We start from the raw sequence: 15,536 nt of genomic DNA, 5'->3' as shown, positions 1-15,536 counted from the left end.
GAAGGTTATTAAAGAGATAAAGAATGTTACCTTCTGTATGCTTGCAGTTTATCTCCAATAGATTGGTAATAATGATGTGGAAGGTGTTCTTTGATTTCAATTTCACCCTGGCGTTTGGGAAGGCTTTGAATTGCCTGCGGGTGGGCGGGATGAAGTTGCGATGCGAATGAGGAGATATGTAATGAAGGTGAGATATATGGGATATAGCAGAAGATCTGATAGTCTATGACGAGGTTATGTGCTGGAGGAGAGTAAGATGACCCAGACAGGGTAGTGAAGCAGATGGCTCCTCCTCCTCACCCACCAGTACAGATGGAGACACAGGATAGTAAAGCAGAAGGCTCTAACTACCCACACCAAGCAAACTTTCCTGTTAGAATTCTTCTTCTAACCTACCTCCGTGTTCGGGGGAAACACACACACACACACACACACACACACACACACACACACACACACACACACACACACACACTGTTTTTAAGATGAGGATGTCGCTCCATCACCACAAGGACCGACTACCCGAGGAAGCCGTGCACGAAAGATCAGAGAGAAGCAAAACAGAAGGAAATGGGATTCTCAGCATTTGAGAAAGTGATGATTAAGGAGTGTCTCAAAAGACCTTGGGGACTGTAGAAGCGAGAGTGATTGGACGTTCGAGGCTGAGCGCACCAAACGTATGCTGGATACGGTGGGCTTCTTTGGGGCGAGAGGTGTGGAGTAATCGTGTTCGTGATGAAAGTGGGGGAGAGGTGTTGCAGAAAGCGCCCTCTGATTGAGGAATCTGACCAAGGTGTACTGAAATGTTCGGACATATTGGAGAGGATGAGTGAAGAGAGATTGGCTAGAGGATCGAGGATCTACGGGTCGAAAGTCGGGAACAAGGGAGAGGAGGAAGACCTAGAAGGAAATGGAAGGGTTGAAGCTTTAGGGTATCGGGACCCTGAATATTCAGAAGGGTGAGAGACGTACGTGGGATAGAATGGTATATGGGGGCCGACGTGCTGTCACTGAATTAAGGAATGTGAAGTAGTGAAGGTAAACCACGAAGTAATGTGCGGGTTTGGTCGTGTCTCTAACTTCAGCTTTTTATACAAGACGGTGAGAGGATGCATGTGTACCAGTATATATATATATATATATATATATATATATATATATATATATATATATATATATGCTCACACTAGTGGTAAGAGATAAAGGATAGCTAGTGGATCTCAACCAATCATAACGAAGGATGCATCTGGGCGAATCCAAAGAAACCAAACTATTGGCTGGCACAAACCACGTTTCAAAAGGAAATATGAATATAAATAGTTACCGACACAGGAATTCTACTTTGAATTCTACACAGAGAGAGAGAGAGAGAGAGAGAGAGAGAGAGAGAGAGAGAGAGAGAGAGAGAGAGAGAGAGAGAGAGAGAGAAGGGGAGAGGTAGTGGGTGAGAAAATCGAGTGAGGAAAACAGACGGCACATACTTCTATACCTCATAATTCATGAGGGAGGAGGGAGGATGGGGGGAAGGGGGTGTTCCTCCATATTCAATACCCCTGCCTCACCGCAACGTAGCATTACATGCTGTACATTTTCGTAATGTTACTTACTTTCATTCTCATTCCACTCCGTCGTTGCTGGAGGCAATTTTCGGGAGACTTCATATATATATACACTGTTTTCTCCCTCTCTTTTTCTTTCGCTCTCCCACAGTGTGGTCGTGGTGGTAATTTACTCCGTCCCGTGAAGAATTATGAATAAACACTGTCATTCACTCACCAGATGCAGAATGATGTTTTCTTGGTAGAGGGGGTCTCTCACAGGGAGGTTCGAACCCCAGAGTGTATGAAAGATGTGGAAGAGAACCATAACGTGTGGTTGAAAAACACAAGAATAAATCAATCATGAGAGACAGTTTCTTCTTTTTTCTTTCTTTCTTTTCACTTCGAAAAATGTTTTTCATAGGCCAGTCTCGCCTCAAGCGTTCAATAAATAAAAGATTTCTGAATTTGATCCACTTTATCATCACTTATATTGATGTAAAAATGATTCAGAAACTAATTCGTTTCCCGAATCCACATCACGTGTTCCAAAAGTTTTCCCGAATCCTTTTCATTCGAAGCTCTTCAGACTATATGTAAATATAAGCCAGTCCACCTTCTATCCTCCTCCTCCTCCTCCTCATCCGTGGAATGATGGGCATGGATGATATATGGTCACTTTCCTACCCAGGTTCGATCCAGGGATCAACAACCGAACGAAGCAGGAAGTATGATAAAAGGCGGGCTTGGGCCACCACAACACTGACGGAGGAACAGACAGTTCACTTCACCATCTAGCTCGAAGTAAGACACACAGACACACAGACACACACACACACACACACGTGTGTGTGTCCTCTCTCCCTTACTCCCCTTAAGGATCTTATTGGCAGACTCGATCAAAAGTCAGAGGCGCCTGGATCCTATAGGCGAGGTCTCGGAGCGCCTTCGGAACCTCCTTGATCTGAAGTTTCTATTGGCGGATTCGCCGAGAGGTGGCCAAGGGCCGGACGCCCAATCGAAACCGCGAGCAGGTCTGCCGTCTTGGACTAGCCGGGTTTCCATTGGCTGAGGTTGGGTAGCAAGTGGGCGGCAGGGTGAAGGGAGAGTCAGTCAGTGGCTGGGGAGTCATAAACCATTGATGATGATGGGGTTGGCGGCCAGACTCTGCAGTAATGAAGACTTTGCCGAGCTTGCTAGACGCTCCGGAGCCCTTGCTGCCCCAAGGCTCGAACATGGCCGCCCATCTTGTAAACAAATGAAGATCGACACCAAAACACGACCTCGGGTCTGGCCGAGCGACGCCGTTTGCACCTGTCTTCCCAGCACTCTGGGATCGAGACGACTTTATCGACTTAAGGGCTAACATGACAGGGATTCAGAGGGGTAAAACACCAGTGGACGCAACTTCCTTTTCGCCTCGCGTGGTCGTTGTCGTGTGGACGTCCGTCGTCCTCCCCCACACACCCAACCCCTCCCCAGACAGACTGAGTGAACGAGGAGGAGGAGGAGGAGGAGGACGAAAACAGGAGAAAACCCCGCGTTCAACGAGCGAATTCCACGAGATGTCAAGGGTACTGGAGAACTCGACTCCCGCAGGAGAAGTTGTTTTGAGTGGAGTCAAGATGGGAGTCCCAAAGTCCCCCTCGCACGTGGGACTCATATCCCACTCCAGTCCCGTCCCGTCTCTCTCTCTCTCTCTCTCTCTCTCTCTCTCTCTCTCTCTCTCTCTCTCTCTCTCTCTCTCTCTCTCTCTCCTTTCCCCTACACCCACTCCCCCACACACACCTTACGTGGGCACAGAGTTTTAGGGGGAACTTTTACAATGTTTTTGAATGTAGGTCTCCATCGAAGTCCTTGTGTTTAAACTATACGACACCAGAGATGAGAACGTATTAGTAATTCTTCTGATGTTCTTACAAGGCTACAATGTTCTGCCTTCCCGTGATGATAAGTGTTCTCCTGATGTTCTTACACTGCTACAGTGTTCTATCTCCCCATGATGAGAGTGTTCTCCTGATGTTCTTACACTGCTGCAGTGTTCTATTTTCCCACAATGATAGTGTTCTGCTTATGTTCTTACACTGTTACATTGTTCTACTTTCCCATAATGATAGTGTTCTGCTTATGTTCTTACACTGTTACGCTGTTCTACTTTCCCATGATGAGAGTGTTCTCCTGATGTTCTTACACTGCTGCAGTGTTCTATTTTCCCATAATGATAGTGTTCTGATGTTCTTACACTGTTACATTGTTCTACTTTCCCATGATGATAGTGTTCTGCTGATGTTCTTACACTGCTACAGTGTTCTACTTTCCCATGATGATAGTGTTCTGATGTTCTTACACTGCTACAGTGTTCTACTTTCCCATGATGAAAGTGTTCTCCTGATGTTCTTACACTGCTGCAGTGTTCTACTTTCCCATGATGAAAGTGTTCTCCTAATGTTCTTACACTGCTGCAGCGTTCTACTTTCCCATGATGAAAGTGTTCTCCTGATGTTCTTACACTGCTGCAGTGTTCTACTTTCCCATGATGAAAGTGTTCTCCTGATGTTCTTACACTGCTGCAGTGTTTTACTTTCCTATGATGATGCTGGAAGATTATGCAAGATCTATTACGCTGGTGTATTGTTGTGCATCTGTGTCACTAGTGTGTTGCACAGCGTGAGGGTAGAGTCAATGGCATGGTCCTCTGTGTTGCATGCCACTGTTGCATTCTCTTATGCATGTTGATGATTTTGCCATGACAGTGGTTGATGAACTGTTGCATGGTAGTATGGTGTTTCGTCGTGATGGTGGATAACGTATTGGTTCATGGGTGATGGAGTGTTTCATGGTATTGTGGTGTTTCATAGTGAGTGATGGGAGTGTTTCATGGTATTATGGTGTTTCGTCTTAATGACAGTGAGTGATGAAGTGTTTTATGGTATTATGGTGTTTCGTCTTAATGATGGTGAGTGATGGTGTTTCATGGTATTATGGTGTTTCGTCTTAATGATGGTGAGTGATGGAGCGTTTCATGGTATTATGGTGTTTCGTCTTAATGATGGTAAGTGATGGTGTTTCATGGTATTATGGTGTTTCGTCTTAATGATAGTGAGTGATGAGAGTGTTTCATGGTATTATGGTGTTTCGTCTTAATGATAGTGAGTGACGAAGTGTTTCATGGTATTATGGTGTTTCGTCTTAGTGAGTGATGAAGTGTTTCATGGTATTATGGTGTTTCGTCTTAGTGAGTGATGAGAGTGTTTCATGGTATTATGGTGTTTCGTCTTAGTGAGTGATGAGAGTGTTTCATGGTATTATGGTGTTTCGTCTTAATGATAGTGAGTGACGAAGTGTTTCATGGTATTATGGTGTCTCGTCTTAATGATGGTGAGTGATGGAGTGTTTCATGGTATTATGGTGTCTCGTCTTAATGATAGTGAGTGACGAAGTGTTTCATGGTATTATGGTGTTTCGTCTTAGTGAGTGATGAAGTGTTTCATGGTATTATGGTGTCTCGTCTTAGTGAGTGATGAAGTGTTTCATGGTATTATGGTGTTTCGTCTTAATGATAGTGAGTGATGGAGTGTTTCATGGTATTATGGTGTTTCGTCTTAGTGAGTGATGGAGTGTTTCATGGTATTATGGTGTCTCGTCTTAATGATAGTGAGTGATGGAGTGTTTCATGGCATCATGGTGCTCTCCCATGACAAAGGGGCAATGGAGAATCTCATAACACTCGTCATACCATGAGTATTATGAGGAGGACTGTCTGTGTGCATGGTGTGTGTTTCATTCTGGTCATGGTAGGGAGGATCTGAATAGGATGTTAGGCACTAAAGTCTCCAGGAGACTCGTGGCATAACACTGTCTTCAACCACTTAGACGAGATATGAGGATAAGGATCTATCTATCTATCTATACACACACATATATATATATATATATATATATATATATATATATATATATATATATATATATATATATATATATATATATATATACTCTAACAAGAAAGAGCTAAGTCTTTGGCCTACCAAGAGATTTTTTTTTCCCCCACGGAAACAATAGATCAAACGCTCTCACTTAAAACAATAGACCAAAAAGAAAAGAAAAAATCTTTTTAGCGGCTGAAACAATAGACCTTAAACTATTATTTTTTTTCTCTTACATATTGAAATAAGTGAGGTAGAATTTCTTGGCTATAGACAAACAAAACATCTTACCAGTTTACTAAACAGTCAGTGTAAGTTTTGTGTGTACTCAAACGCTATTAGCTAGCCCAAAGGCCCTCCTTTGTGTGTGTGTGTGTGTGTGTGTGTGTGTGTGTGTGTGTGTGTGTGTCTACATGCATTGGGAAGAAACGAATAGCCCATTATAACACTCCTCATAAGGTTGTGAAGATAGGATGATAATCAGGCATAATTAGCAGAGTCCTAATGATAAAGAACGTTCAGACTACACTAATTTATCTGGTACTAAATCTCTCTCTCTCTCTCTCTCTCTCTCTCTCTCTCTCTCTCTCTCTCTCTCTCTCTCTCTCTCTCTCTCTCTCTCTCCCAAGCACACGCGCAGAGAAACACAGACACACACACACACACGCAATGGCCTCAAAAATGCCTTTATTGTGAATCTTATACCTTTATCCATTAATCTTATACCTTTATCCATTAATCTTATACCTTTATCCATTAATCTTATACCTTTATCCATTAATCTTATACCTTTATCCATTAATCTTATACCTTTATCCATTAATCTTATACCTTTATCCATTAATCTTATACCTTTATCCATTAATCTTATACCTTTATCCATTAATCTTATACCTTTATCCATTAATCTTATACCTTTATCCATTAATCTTATACCTTTATCCATTAATCTTATACCTTTATCCATTAATCATTCTAATCATTGTCATCATCACTGGTGATGGACGTTAGGTAATCACCAATACCATAACAATTAACCTAACTAACAATCAATATTATCAACACAGTGATAATATTGTCCTCTGCCTCTAATTACTATCATGGTTACTACGATAATCATATTGTTTTTTGGCCTCTAATTACCATAAGGATTATATTGGTATTATGAATAATATTATGCCTCTCTTTTTGTTTTTTAACTAGATGCAGCAACCTTACCATTAGCATGATAATTATCAACATATGGTGTCACTGCTGTTAGCATTATAAGAAAAATAAGGCTTTTTAGGATGTGTGTTTTGGAAATCACTGTATGAATACATTTCGTTGGACTTTTTTGGAATATATATATATATATATATACATACACATGTTTGGTAAAGTGTGTGGAAGAAGAAAGTTGAGAGTAAATGTGAATAAGAGCAAGGTTATTAGGTACAGTAGGGGTGAGGGTCAAGTCAATTGGGAGGTGAGTTTGAATGGAGAAAAACTGGAGGAAGTGAAGTGTTTTAGATATCTGGGAGTGGATCTGGCAGCGGATGGAACCATGGAAGCGGAAGTGGATCATAGGGTGGGGGAGGGGGCGAAAATTTTGGGAGCCTTGAAAAATGTGTGGAAGTCGAGAACATTATCTCGGAAAGCAAAAATGGGTATGTTTGAGGGAATAGTGGTTCCAACAATGTTGTATGGTTGCGAGGCGTGGGCTATGGATAGAGATGTGCGCAGGAGGATGGATGTGCTGGAAATGAGATGTTTGAGGACAATGTGTGGTGTGAGGTGGTTTGATCGAGTAAGTAACGTAAGGGTAAGAGAGATGTGTGGAAATAAAAAGAGCGTGGTTGAGAGAGCAGAAGAGGGTGTTTTGAAATGGTTTGGGCACATGGAGAGAATGAGTGAGGAGAGATTGACCAAGAGGATATATGTGTCGGAGGTGGAGGGAACGAGGAGAAGAGGGAGACCAAATTGGAGGTGGAAAGATGGAGTGAAAAAGATTTTGTGTGATCGGGGCCTGAACATGCAGGAGGGTGAAAGGAGGGCAAGAATAGAGTGAATTGGAGTCATGTGGTATACAGGGGTTGACGTGCTGTCAGTGGATTGAAGCAAGGCATGTGAAGCGTCTGGGGTAAACCATGGAAAGCTGTGTAGGTATGTATATTTGCGTGTGTGGACGTGTGTATGTACATGTGTATGGGGGGGGGCCATTTCTTTCGTCTGTTTCCTTGCGCTACCTCGCAAACGCGGGAGACAGCGACAAAGTATAGAAAAAAAAAAAAAAAACATATATATATATCTATATGTAGATATATATATATATATATATATATATATATATATATATATATATATATATATATATATATATATATACATGTGATTGTCCAAAACATGTTTTGGACAATCACATGTTTACCAAATGGCATCCTAGCTTCGTCTCTTCGATGTATATCAACTGACTGTTATATTTCTCTCTTGTGTCTCCCCTGATGATGTGATTATTACACGAAAGTGCACTTGGAAACTTTTCGTGTTTCATTTTCCCCGTGGACTCATAGGAATATATATATATATATATATATATATATATATATATATATATATATATATATATATATATATATATATATATATATATATATATATATTCTTCTATACATGGTGTGTGTCTATGCTGCAAATTAGTTGAATGTTCAAAGATACTCTTACCATCTCTCTCACAATTCTATCGTCTAACAGATACAGTCTATCCTCTATTTTGGCATTCTATCTTCTATCTGAGATCCTATTCCCTCTCTGCTATACTACATCTTTGCCCGTATGACTTCCCTGCTCATTTCTCCTCATTCTTTCACAAACACACACACACACACACACACAGACGTTGGATGTATCTCTTTTCACATCAGCTTGAGACGGAGAGAGGGAGAGAGAGAGAGAGAGAGAGAGAGAGAGAGAGAGAGAGAGAGAGAGAGAGAGAGAGAGAGAGAGAGAGAGAGGATGACAGGGGCTCATCACGTGTGTGAACTGATGGGCACGGGAGGGTGCGAACAGCACACAAGAGACTCTCGAATCTTGCAAGATGAATTGACCCGATTTGAATTCGGCCCAGGTAGATAAAAGTTAATCGAAAATAACATGATAACTTCTGCTATCTCGTCCACAGTTCACTTTGTAATCGTTTGGATAGTTCTTGGCAATCCATTCAAACTAGGCAACAGGAGGCCATATATATATATATATATATATATATATATATATATATATATATATATATATATATATATATATATATATATATATATGTATATATATATATATATATATATATATATATATATATATATATATATATATATATATATATATATATATATATATCAAAACTATGTGTACTGTACCTTGTATTTCTGTTCCCTCTAACCCTCAGCGGCTCCTGCGGAAGATTGGACACACGAATTACCTGTGGGGGAAGAGAGAGAGATAAGAGATATAATCGGCTTTTTAAGAGAGAAGTGTCGTGTTTGGACCTGATAAAGAAGGTTAGTGAATATTAATTAACCCATAGAGCATCTCCCGGAGAACTGACACAAACAGTGAGGAGATTAGCAATTATACAGTTGAGAATATGGGATTATTTAAGGGGAAAGAAAGTCGAGTCTACAGCATCTTACGCCGAAATGACACAATCTGTGCTGGGGTGGTAAATAACCTTGTATCTGCCACTGATGTGACACGAACTGTGCTGAGGGTGGTAAACATGGCTGATAATGGACATTCGGAATAAGATAATATAAGCCAACAGGTATCACATCTAAATAATTCTGGCAATCATTTCTATCAAATAGGATAGAGCAACTTTTATCTTTTTCAAATTCATGCAAGTAACAAGACCTTAGACGAAATACGACATAATCATACGAACAGTATGAGGAGCCATAGACAACGAACTCTCACGAAATGAAGAAAAGTTAAATAACTGTGTATGTACATACACACACACACACACACACACACACACACAGAGTTGAGGGGGGGAGAGAGAGAGAGAGAGAGAGAGAGAGAGAGAGAGAAGGACAGGACGCGAGCACCCTGGGGCACACCACCCCTGCCTCAAACTCGGGAATTACAGAGAAATTTATTCATTATGAACCCCCGTGAACACTAGAAAGTGATTATGAATTCGGCGGTATCAGAGAAGAACAAGTTTCCATTATTTATAGCATTTAATAAGAATAATAGCCACCTAATTAGCATATTCAATATCCCAACTTCATACACATTCATCATTCGTATCTATTGTTTTTTTTCCCCCTCTCTCCTTCTCTTTCTTCTTCTTCATCATCATCTTCTCCTGCTCCTTGTTTAGTGAGGCACCACATTGTTGTTACAGGCTTAATATCATGGATACCCGGTACCAGAGATCTCTCTGCCCTAGCCTAACCTAACCTAACCTAACCAGAGCCAAAATATTGACCAGACGTCTGTAGAGGCTCTTGCATTCAAAGGGGGAGGTTAGAAATGGAGTCTGAAGGGTGATGAAAAGAATGGTTCGAGTAATGGGGCGCCTTCACTATGTACATATGTATACGTCCATACAGCACATAGCTGGATTGTGGTAATGGTGGTGGTGATAGTGGTTAGAGTGGTTAGAGTGGTGGTGGTGGTGATAGTAGTTAGAGTGGTTAGAGTGGTGGTGGTGGGGTTGGTGATAATGCTGGTTAGGGTAGTTAGAGGGTTGGGTTGACCCTCCCCCAAAAGAAGTCTCAGACAACAGATGATAATGTTTGACAGTTGCTGGGAGAGAGAGAGAGAGAGAGAGAGAGAGAGAGAGAGAGAGAGAGAGAGAGAGAGAGAGAGAGAGAGAGAGAGAGAGAGAGAGAGAGAGAGAGAGATTAACCCAGAGCATAAAGTCTCTATAGGGGAAGAGGGTATTTGTCCATACGGAAGACACAGTTGAACACAAACACACCCGAAATCTTCTGACCCTCCAGTCTAATATCCCAAGCGCCAGTTACACTTCAAAGTCGTATTTGAGTCACTTATAAGAAATACAAATTTTCGCACAGCCACACACACACACACACACACACACACACACACTGAGGGATGAGAACCCAAAGATAATGGAGTGCGGTTGTGAGGGTTGCCTATCATTTGAGAACATACGTATCCTTCAAAACTTCACGTAATTGATGATAAGAGTAAATTGAAGCTGAAATGTATGCAACCTCCTCATATTAAATCACCGGAGGAGGGTTTTTATATTTTCTTTTTTTCTTTTTTTTTTTTTTTTGCTCATTTCGTCCAAAATATAGAGTGCGCACTACGCTACACTCCCCCTCATCCCCCCATCCTCCCCTTCCCACCCACCCCATCCTTCACCTCCCACCTACTCGCCCCCCCCCCCCCCAACAGGCCCCCCCCCCCCAGCACTCAACGCGGCGTCGGTGTATGTGGCCTGGACTCAACCTTCCGCCAAGTAGCGAATTTCAGTTCCACGACAGTGTGGACAACGAAGCGCTCCGCCCGAGTTCGTATTACGTATATAAGAAAAAAAAAAAAAGAAAGGAAGGGGGGGGCAGTGGGTGGGTGGGTGTAGGGAACGTTCGTTGGGTGTGGATGTTAATATGGGTGGGTGGCATGGGGAGAGAGAGAGAGAGAGGGAGAGAGAGAGAGAGAGAGAGAGAGAGAGAGAGAGAGAGAGAGAGAGAGAGAGAGAGGCAGGCAACACAGCACAGTCTGTGCTGAATGCAAGAGCTCAAACGCGCATAACCTGACACATACAAGATGAAGAAGCAGAAGAAGAAGAAGAACAAGCAGAAGAAGAAGAAGAAGAAGAAGCAGAAGAAGCAGAAGAAGAAGAAGAAGAAGAAGAAGAAGCAGAAGAAGCAGAAGAAGAAGAAGAAGAAGAAGAAGAAGCAGAAGAAGAAGAAGAAGAAGAAGAAGAAGAAGAAGAAGAAGAAGAAGAAGAAGAAGAAGAACAAGCAGAAGAAGAAGAAGAAGAAGAAGAAGAAGAAGAAGAAGAAGAAGAAGAAGAAGCAGAAGAAGAAGAAGAAGAAGAAGAAGATGAAGAAGAAGAAGAAGAAGAAGAAGAAGAAGAAGAAGAAGCAGAAGAAGAAGAAGAAGAAGAAGATGAAGAAGAAGAAGAAGAAAGGCGAAGTCTTCCTCCTCATTCGCGAGGGGATAAGAGATGCCCTCCGTATTGCAAAGATGATTGGCAAGGAGCAGCCATCTCTCTCTCTCTCTCTCTCTCTTTCTCCCTCCTTCCTTCCTCTTCCTCCTCCTCCTCCTCCTCCTCCTCCTCTCTATGGCCGTAAGCGTGGACATAGCGAAGCCAGACATTGGCAAAGCCGATAGGGCCAAGCTATCAGTCTCTCCATATAAATCAGGTTAATAAATTATGGCCAACCGGTAATTTCGCGAGGCCAGCGTCGCACACCTTAGACCTCATCACAAACCAAGCCTTAAACTCCAAGCTCATATTCCCTGGGAGCCATTATTCCTCGCAAGGTATATTATTACATCACAAAATACTCTTTTTTTTTCTCTCTCTCTCTACTCTCATCTACTCTATACACCCTGCCTCATCTACTCTATACACCCTGCCTTATTTACTCTATAGCCTGTCTTATTTACTCTATAGCCTGCCTTACCCACCCTATACCCTGCCTTACCTACCCTATATCCTGCCTTATCTACTCTATACTCTGTCTTATCTACCCTATACCCTGCCTTATCTACTCTATACTCTGTCTTATCTACTCTATACCCTGTCTTATCTACTCTATACCCTGCCTTATCTACTCTGTACCTTACCTTATCTACTCTATACCCTGCTTCGTCCATCGCCTCGATGTGGGAGGTGAACTACGAGATTGGAACCCCTCGAAAGCATTCGTTCTTCCCCCTCCTTACCACTCCTGAGTTCTCTCGCTCTCTCTCTCTCTCTCTTGGCCCCTTCACAGAACCCTCCTTCGGGTCGTTGGACCATCACTCCCCTTCCCGGACCATCGCGAAGGGCTTGGACCCATCGCTGTGCACACCCCCATCTCCCCTGCTTCATTATACAGCGTAATCTATTCACAAATACATCTTTCTCTTATGAAATTACGGAGCCGCGCTGTTTCCAACCCGCGTCTCGTTTTCTTTTTTTTTTCTTCTTCCTTGCTTGTGTTTGGAGGGGAGTGTATGGTATGGTATTGTATTGTGTTGTATTGTACTGTGTTGTATTGTATTGTGTATTGTATTGCACTGTGTTCTATTGTATACTACAGTGTTGTATTGATTTATGATGAGTTGTATAGTATTGTATTGTATTGTGTTGTATAATATTGTACTGTATTGTATTGCACTGTGTTCTATTGTATACTTCAGTGCTGTATTGATTTATAATGAGTTGTATAGTATTGTATTGTGTTGTATAATATTGTACTGTATTGTATTGCACTGTGTTCTATTGTATACTACAGTGCTGTATTGATTTATAATGAGTTGTATAGTATTGTATTGTGTTGTATAATATTGTACTGTATTGTATTGTGTTGTATTGTTTGTACTGTATTGTATTGTGTTGTACTGTACTGCATTGTGTTGTGTTGTATTGTATTGAATTGTACTGTTTTGCGTTGTACTGCGTTGTATTGTATTGTAGTGTATTATATTGTGTAGTTCGCTTCCTCTTAATGTCTCAATCGATTATGATATATCATGATAGATTATCTTGCTCATAATTTTTCATAATTACATTTTTTTTAAGTCTGTGGTTAGGATGGAGCCATCTCTACCCTCTCCGTTTCCCGTACTGTGAACATCAGTGACATTCCAGTGTAAATGAGTGACATTCCAGTGTAAATGAGTGTTTACCAAATTTACGTCTGTTTTCACGGAATCAATGAATCAGAGTAATTGAATCAAATCCATTTCAATTTAGGTTTATACAAGGCTGATTTTGTAACTCCCGCATGCAAATTTCTTGGCTTTAGACCAAATATTTTTTATTTTGTTTTGTTTTTCAGTGTATATGATGATGTGATGTCAGTGAAATGATTATGTAAATTATGCAACACACTGCCAAATTACTTTTTACGACCACACACACACACACACACACACACACACACACACACACTCACACACACACACACACACACACACACACTACAAACTACACACACATGAGTCTCCGTGGTGTAATGGTCTGCGTTACTGACCATTATTCAGCACGGGGTCGCCCGAGGTCGGGCCCACATTGGCTCGAATCCTGGGTGCGGCAGTCGGTTCCCAGCCAGTCACAGCTGTTCATCCTCCCCTCGTGGCTGATCAATCAATAGATGACAGTCATAGGCTTGTGTGTGTGTGTGTGTGTGTGTGTGTGTGTGTGTGTGTGTGTGTGTGTGTGCGCGCAGGAGTAAAGACAATTTACTTATATACACCCTTAAGAGACGAGACAACACGAGTGTAGACTTCTCTCCCTGTAACACACACACACACACACACACACACACACACACACACACAATAATCACAAATAGTAAACACACAGAAAAAATAAAAGAAGAGTAAGGGGCGATTTGATCACAACCTCTAAAGTTTTTTAAACCCAGTCTGACGTTGTCCGCTTTGAACAAGGCTCCAAAAGATCCAAAAATACATAACAACCCGAGAACATAATACGAAATTAAACACGAAACTTGTTAAGAAAGATGCCAATGAGGACTGTACCAGTACAAGATTAATGGAATAGATGTAATAGAGTGATGGACTTGTGAACCAGGAGAGGATAAGAGAACTTTATAAAGTTGTCTGTTGTTGGAGAAGGACCAAGTGATGGGGGGGGGAGGGGGGGAAGGGAGGCCCCCACGAGTGTACAAACCCCCTCCCCTGTACTGTACTGTACTGTGCGAACACATGACTAGAAGCCACACCACCTGGTCTCCTCAGCCATCATCACCACCATAACATCCCAGCTTTCCTCCACCAACTCACCTCCTTCACCACAATCACCACCACCACCAAGTACCACCACACACCACCACATCCCCCTCACCACCACCACCTACCACATTCCCCTCACCACCACACACCACCACATCCCCCTCACCACCACACACCACCACATCCCCCTCAACACCACCACCACCACCACACCCTTCTCACCATCACACATCACCACCACCACTACCACACCCTCATATCCTCCTCACAACCACCACGCCACCACACCTTTGTCTCCCTCACCACCACCATTACAACCATCACACCTCCTCCACACCTCTATCTCCCTCATTACCGCCACCACCACACCTCCCACATCTCCCTCAAGCTCCACCATCACTAACACGCCTCCCTCCATCACCATACACCACCAATCCTCCTTTATCTCCCTCACCACAACCATCCACATCGTCCAACACACCACCTCCAACATCACCCTCGGTACACCACCAGCTCACCTCCTTCACCACCACCACACCTCCCACATCTCCCTCACCACCACCACACCACCACCACCACATCTGCCACATCCTCCTCCTCACCACCACACACACACCCCCTCCACCCCACACACACACACCACACCTCCCATATCTCCACCTCCTCAGCCACCTCCCACACCTAGCCATGATACACAGCCCTCAGCCCCGCCTCCAACATTCGCACAAACGCGTGTTGGAGGTAGCGAGTGTTGGAGGTCTTGTATCACTAATTGTACAGTGTAAACAGAAGGCGCATTAGCAGGGGAGGTGGGGCGCGAGCTACAAGGGGCCAAGGGACCTTAAGTCATTAAGGGACACCCGCATCTATATCATCCCTAGGGATTCCCGCCCTAACCGTAGCCCTGTGTTGAGCCTAGTCTGGGCCCAGACCTGGAGATGTTCGCTTTTTACCATGACCAAGAATTCTTACGGTCGAATTCTCAGAGAGCACTTGAGGCTAGCCTTAGTGGTTGCTGTGAAACACCCTCAAGTGTGTGTGTGTGTGTGTGTGTGTGTGTGTGTGTGTGTGTGTGTGGGTGGGTGTGTGTGTATGGATGGGTGAGGGTGGATAGGTGTGTGTGTGTGTGTGTGTGTGTGGG

At 42.8% G+C, this 15,536-nt stretch overlaps 1 protein-coding gene across 3 annotated transcripts in view; it reads right to left on the bottom strand.

Annotated features, from left to right (window-relative positions):
* The window catches only part of Tmtc2 (Transmembrane O-mannosyltransferase targeting cadherins 2), a 323,100-nt gene that overhangs the window by 145,562 nt on the left and 162,002 nt on the right, over window positions 1-15,536 (bottom strand). The window contains exon 1 of one of the 3 annotated variants that reach the window (XM_071683315.1): window positions 8,860-8,878. The exons of the other annotated variants lie outside the window; for them this stretch is intronic. The gene's annotated coding sequence lies outside the window, so the exon portion shown is untranslated. Of the gene's footprint in view, window positions 1-8,859; window positions 8,879-15,536 lie in introns of those variants that run through there. 3 annotated transcript variants of the gene reach the window in all.

This window comes from Panulirus ornatus, chromosome 3 (genome assembly GCF_036320965.1).
Source record: "Panulirus ornatus isolate Po-2019 chromosome 3, ASM3632096v1, whole genome shotgun sequence".
NCBI classification, from domain to species: domain Eukaryota; kingdom Metazoa; phylum Arthropoda; class Malacostraca; order Decapoda; family Palinuridae; genus Panulirus; species Panulirus ornatus.
Note: the sequence above shows the minus strand (reverse complement) of the source record. Positions and strands in the feature narration are given on the sequence as shown.